The sequence below is a fragment of the Megalobrama amblycephala genome, linkage group LG8, assembly GCF_018812025.1.
Source record: "Megalobrama amblycephala isolate DHTTF-2021 linkage group LG8, ASM1881202v1, whole genome shotgun sequence".
Lineage (NCBI taxonomy): Eukaryota > Metazoa > Chordata > Actinopteri > Cypriniformes > Xenocyprididae > Megalobrama > Megalobrama amblycephala.
The window spans coordinates 30578752-30585355 of NC_063051.1; the positions used below are offsets into that span (position 1 = coordinate 30578752).

Consider the following 6604-nt stretch of genomic DNA (forward strand, 5'->3'; position numbering starts at 1 on the left):
CTCCCAAACTTTCCTTTAGAACTCCATTTGGGTTTTTAAATGCAAAAGCATATTAAGATACTGTTGTGCGCTAGTGTAATGAATGGTTGTGTGTGGAGGGGTTGGTCCTTCTCTTTTAAACTCAGTTTCATCAGGCAGCTCGGCTGTGCGCTGACAGGAACACATCTATCAGGGTAGAGAGGAGTGCAGAGGGAGTGGAAATGAGGCTCTCTCTGATGGGAAGAGTTCACAATCCTGACATCACCTTCATCACTATTATTCCCAAACAAGTTTATTATGGCTGAGGAGTTTTGCACTCACACATCTGTTTCATACATGAGGCCTTTTAATAGTTGCAAAGTTCAGGCTGAGTTTAAATAAGAGTATGTACAGTATATAGCAGGGAAAATGATTGGAATAATTCAGATTTGTTGATGTTTTTGAAGTCTCTTATACTCACCAAGGCTGCATTTATTTGACCAATATTACAGTAAAAACAGCAATATTGTAAAGCATTATTACTATATATAATGTAATATATATGTAATATAGAATAAATGCATTTTATTCCTGTTTTTGCCTTTCTTTATGAAACTTATCCACATTCAAGTGTTGATAAAAAATGAAGCTATAATAAAATGTTCATAAAATTAGTTAAAGTATAGTTAAAGGTATATTTTAAGTATAAAAAATGAATATAACAGTAGTAAACTTTAAGTGCATAACTATAGTTCACAACTACGTTTCTCATTTATACTGCATCTGTACTACAAATAAACTTGTAAGTATACTAGTATACTAATACTAGTACTACATTTTTTAGTTTATGAAAGCACACTTTCAAGTGTAATCTCAGTAAACTAGTTTAGTAGTTTTATGCTGCAAGTATACTTGTAAGTTTTCTTTAAGTAAACATAACATCATACTTTTAGTTTACTATTTATGTATTATTTTTGCACTTTTATACTACTATCAATACACTTAAACGGATACTTTTATATTCTAAAAGTGCAATTTAGTCCAAAGTAGTATTGAAATAGTACACATACATGTTTACTACTAGTACACATTGATATTAGTATACTTACTACATAAAGTATACTTAAAAATATACTGTTTCATAAAATGAACTTTTTCGTAAGGGCTTGCCATAGATATTCTTGTTACTTAAAGTTTTGAATGGTGCAGTATCATGATTTCCATAAAAATATTGAGCAGCAAAAATGGGTTTCAGCATGATAATAAAAAGTAATGTTTCTTGAGCAGCAAATCATCATATTAGAATGATTTCTGAAGGATCATGTGACACTGAAGACTGGAGTAACGATGCTGAAAATTCAGCTTTGATCACAGAAATAAATTACATTTTAAAATATATTCACATAGAAAACTGTTCCTTTAAAATTTTGCAATATTATTGTTTTAATCAAATAAAGAACTTTTGAATACCTAAAAAAATCTTTTGACTCTCTTTTGTCGTATCTGTCGGAAAGCAGCATATTTGAAGAGTGTCTGTAGATATGAATGTATCAGTAAGAATGTCAACAATCCTAGAATAGAGTCGCACTGAAAAGGTCTTGAGAGCCAGACGCTCCACAAATGCTATTATCTGAAAATCCTTCTCTATATAGTTACTTCTCTATACAATTATCATATTTCACCCTGCGGTCAGATGTGTGGTATGCTTGACACTGTTACTAAGGGAAACTGGTTAAATAGACAGAACGGCCTACAGGGCATTTTATATATGGCCTGTAATATAAGAGCAAATGGAGCCTTTGAGGAGAAGGCAATGAGACTTGTTTATTCAGTGGAGTCTTTTCAGGAGGCCACAGATGGCCGTAAAACAAGAAAGAAGAGAGAAGTGCTCTCATCACCTGCTGCAGTGTTATTTTGTGTGTGAGTGTAAAGGACAGACAGAGAGAGCGGCTCTACTCTCAATATATACAGTTATTGATGGCTAATAAACATGACAGACAGGCTGAGAGAAAATAATTAGAGAATATAGCTGCAAGCAGCAATTATCGGGGTTCAAGCACTTTAAACACTTGCACAAAAATGTATTGTTTTATTAGCAAGCATGCAACCATTTAAATCATAGAGCCAAAACAGGCAATTTACCATTGGAAATATATGGGTTTATAGCACCACCTAAAGTCAGATCTCCAAAAAAGTTTGCATGCTTGTTTAGAATCATATGTCACATGTGCTCACCAATTTTCATGACGTTTCGAGTTTCGTATAGGCTTTTGCATGCACTTGGCCACGCCCATTTTACCCTGTTATAACTATCCAAAGTTCAACTGTTTTTTGATTATTATTGACCTCCAGAGAATTGTTCTGCACTGGTTTGGTTCCAGTCGGGCGAAAAACCTAGGACTAGTTCACAAAAGTAGGTTTTTTACATAATCGCAAATATTTGATGAACGATTTGATTGACAGTAGTTCTTGAGGCAAAGTATGAGGAGATCTATCAAATGATATGCATATTCTGTTGATGCGTGAGACATCACATTATTACAGAGGCGTAAAACTCATTAGCGCCACCTTGTGGCCGATTTCTTTTAAAATTCTTACAGACCTCTAGGGCCATGAGTCTTGATTGAGTTTCATTCTGATTAACCTTGTCTAATAGGTGCTCAAACTTCATTGGCCGATGGCGGCCATGGTTTTTGAGATACGCAAATTTCCTCATAGACAATCTTGGCACCTTGGACAAAAACATTGCATGCCAATTTTCAAGTCAATCAGACTAACGGTTGCATAGTTATAGCAGTTTTCAAGTTTTTTTCGTGTTATAGCCTCACCTAGTGGCCAAACGTGCAATTTTTTTTACTATGACCAAAGATTGAGCCAATTCACAAGTTTGGTGAAAATATCTCATTTCATTCTTGAGTTATAGACATTTTAGTAAAAGTGTCTCCGCCTACTTTGAACATTTTGACACTCCTTAGCGACCATGAATCAAATTTCAACGTTTTTTTTTGATAATTATTGATATTCAGAATCCAGAAAATCTTTATGCACTGGTTTGGTTCTGATTGGGCAAAAAAACACCTTTTTGCAAATAAAATCATATACATTTCCAATGATATAAGGCACTAGAGTCTACGACAAACGGTATAGGAATTATGAGCAGTTTCACGTTTTTGATTGCTGTAGCACCACCTATTGGCCAATCGGGGTCCTACCTTGTCAACCTCTCCCCATCATATGGCCAAGTTTCAAGTCCTTACGGTTTGGTCTGCGCAATCAATTTCATGGCAGATGAAAAATAATAAAAATCCTTACAATTGCAATAAGGTTTCAGCACTACATGCTTGAACCCCTAAAAATAAATGAAAGATGTGTGCAGGAGACAGAAAAGGAGAAAGAAAGGGAAGCAAAAGAGAACTAAAATGAGAAAAACGAGAAAAACAAAGAAATGTGTTGATCAAAACAGCTTGTGAATTGGAAAAGGGGAGAAGCACAGAGACAGAAACACTGAGAAAAAGAAATCAGGAAAAGAGAGAGAGAATGTGTGACAGAAAAAGAGTGATGTATGGGCGTCTGAAACACGTCACTCCACACTCCTCTTGTTCGGGAAGCTCAATTCATCAGGATTTAACCCCAGGCCTCCCCCTTTTGTGGGCTGCTGTCAAACAGAGACAAATATGCAAACATGATATGAGTCCACTGATACTGTCACCGCCTAACAAATAAGTCTTTCACCAACCCGGCTGCATGTTGACAGAGCGCCGCCGAGATGTTCACACTTCCTGAGGAATAACGCAGGGGTCTGAGGACACGACAAAAGTCTTCTTTTAATCAAGGATCCTCTGTGCCATTCATACGGTGACAAGAATTATCTGAAGAAGAATAAAAAAGCAGAATGATTGCACTCACTTAATATTCAAAAATATTATTGATCTGAGTGCAATGACTCAATGTGAACTGAATCAACACTGAACTTAGTTAAGCTGGACAATGAAACTATTTTCTTCTAGAGCTGCTGTAGCCGAAACAAACTTTGTTGCATTATTTTCCTGTTATCACTGTAAAGTTGCTTTGAACAATCTGTACTGTAAAAAGCACTACATAAATAAAAGTGACTTGACTTGACCCACCAAATATGCAGTTCATTCATCAAAAATATAGTAAAACAGTACACACAAATGTTGGGTTGAAAATGGACAAACCCAGCGGTTGGGTTAAATGTTTGCCCATCCTGCTGGACAGTTTTATTTAACCCAACTATTGTTTAAAAATGACTATATGACTGGATTAAAATGAACCCAAAATATGGTTGGAAATTAAAAATCAGACATATAATTACTAGAGGAAACAATAATAATCAAAAGGTGAACATTTATTAAACTTATTAATAAATGTTCATATATTAAACATATTAATAAATGTTCATTTCCAACCTATTCTGGGTTTATTTTAAGGAAGCAATACAGTCATTTTTAAACAATAGTTGAGTTAAATAAAACTACCCAGCAGATTTGCAAACATTTAACCCAACCGCTGGGTTAAAACAACCCAATCTCTGGGTTTGTCAATTTTCAACCCAACTTGGTTTTTTTTTTTTTTTTAAACCCAGCATTTTTTAGTGTGTAATATTGTGAAATATTATTAGAATTGAAAACAACTGTATTCTATTTTAATATATTTTGAAATGTAATGTATTTCTGTGATGGCAAAGCTGAATTATTCCAGTCTTCAGTGTCACATGATCCATCACAATCATGTATTTTACACTCTAAAAAATGCTGGGTTAAAAACAACCCAAGTTGGGTTGAAAACGGACAAACCCAGCGATTGGGTTAAATGTTTGCTCAACCTGCTGGGTAGTTTTATTTAACTCAACTATTGTTTAAAAATTACTGTATTGTTGCTTAAAATGAACCCAAAATATGCTGGAAATGAACATTTATTAATGTAGTAATGAAGTTTAATGAATAATAACTGAACAACAAACATAAATAAATGTTCACCTTTTGATTATTATCATTTCCTCTAGTAATTATGTGTCTGATTTTTAATTTCTAACATATTTTGGGTTCATTTTAAGCCAGCCATATAGTCATTTTTAAACTATAGTTGGATTAAATAAAACTACCCAGCAGGTTTGACAAACATTTAACCCAACCGCTGGGTTAAAACAACTGCATCGATGTCAACCCAACTTGGGTTGTTTTTAACCCAGCATTTTTAAAGTGTAATATGCTGATGTGATGCTCAGGTAACATTATTATCATCACAGCTGAAAACAGTTGCACTATTCAATATTTTTGTGTGGAAAATGCATTTTATTCAGGAAAATTCAAAAGAACAGCATTTATTTGAAACTGAATTGAACTGTCCATTTCTTATTAACTGTAAAACTAAAATTGCACTGACCCCAAACTTTTGAACAGTAGTGCATATATTATTTTTGGACTGTGCTTTATTTCTGGGCTGAAGCAAATACAGACATGCAGGATTTCTCCCTTCTTTTTCATCTCCACACCAACCCTAAGAATCCACTTAATCATTTCAAATGAGTGCACAATACTTCACTGGATCTCTTCAGTGGTGAAGCCCTGCCAAAACATCTAAAGCTTGATTAGCTCTTTTCCTTACTTCTCCCTCATACCCCACAGCACAAATTCATGACCTATGTTCACAGTCTAAATATATCACTCCATCTCTGCTGTTAGATGGAGCTAGATTAGATTTGATTATAACAGTCTACCATACCCCTCTGTTGGCAGCAGTCTGCAGTCCATTGAGAGGGAGATCAAAGGTGCCTGGTAGCCAGAGCCAAAAAAGTGCCAGATAGTGAGGAGAGGGAGGCCCCACGCTTAATCTCATACACTGAGGCAAAGTGACCTGCATTCGGTTTTCCTCTGAACCTTCCTTACATGTTTCTCTGGGGTTTGCCACAGGAAGATTGCTGGGCATTGTGTTCTGACTGCTGAGAAACGGAAAGCTCCTTCACCGCTCTTCTGCAAGTCATCGCAATCCATTCTGGCTGAGGCACCCGGCCTCCGCTTCCACTCGAAGGACAAGATCAAACGTCTGATCCTTGGTCATTCCCGCTGCTGTAACCACACAATCCTTTGAAGGACAGGCACTCTCAAGAGGCTCTCGAACATGTGGGCAAAGTTGTTTCACGACATATGACTTAAAACACTGTGACTCATGGGAACAAGCTCAAATGTGATGGACTGAGACATGACATGTTAACATGAGGGAAAATCATTAAAGCTTCTGGATCAAATGGCGAGAAGTTTTTATGATGATGTGTTGATATGAATGAAATATTTTCCACTTCAGGAATGACTTCCTTGAATTGTGTTATAGTTAATATACAATTAAGTTAAACGTGCAACTCTCCACAGAATCCTGACCCAGGGCAACCTAAAGCAATTTAACATGCAGTCGGCCAAAAGTCGTGCATTAGTCGAGCAGGGATGTATAAAACATTTAAAGAAATTTAAGACTGTGTTTTGATTGCAATTGAACTGCAGACCACAACATATATTGACCTTGGCAATCTCTCCAAAGTTTTATGGAGTAAATGGCTCTTTAAAATTAAAATGCACAGACAGTTTATTGGTCTAAATGATATCATTGTAAAAAATCCCACAGTATCTAT

General features: G+C 35.7%; 1 long non-coding RNA gene across 1 annotated transcript; it reads right to left on the reverse strand.

The window, feature by feature from the left end:
- Window positions 1-1768: 1768 nt before the first annotated feature.
- Window positions 1769-5860, reverse strand: LOC125274268. The gene is made up of 3 exons (XR_007186226.1): window positions 5704-5860; window positions 3695-3827; window positions 1769-3613 (listed from the first exon to the last, which is right to left on the reverse strand). It is a non-coding gene; the product is annotated as an uncharacterized LOC125274268 (long non-coding RNA).
- Between the last annotated feature and the right edge of the window lie 744 nt (window positions 5861-6604).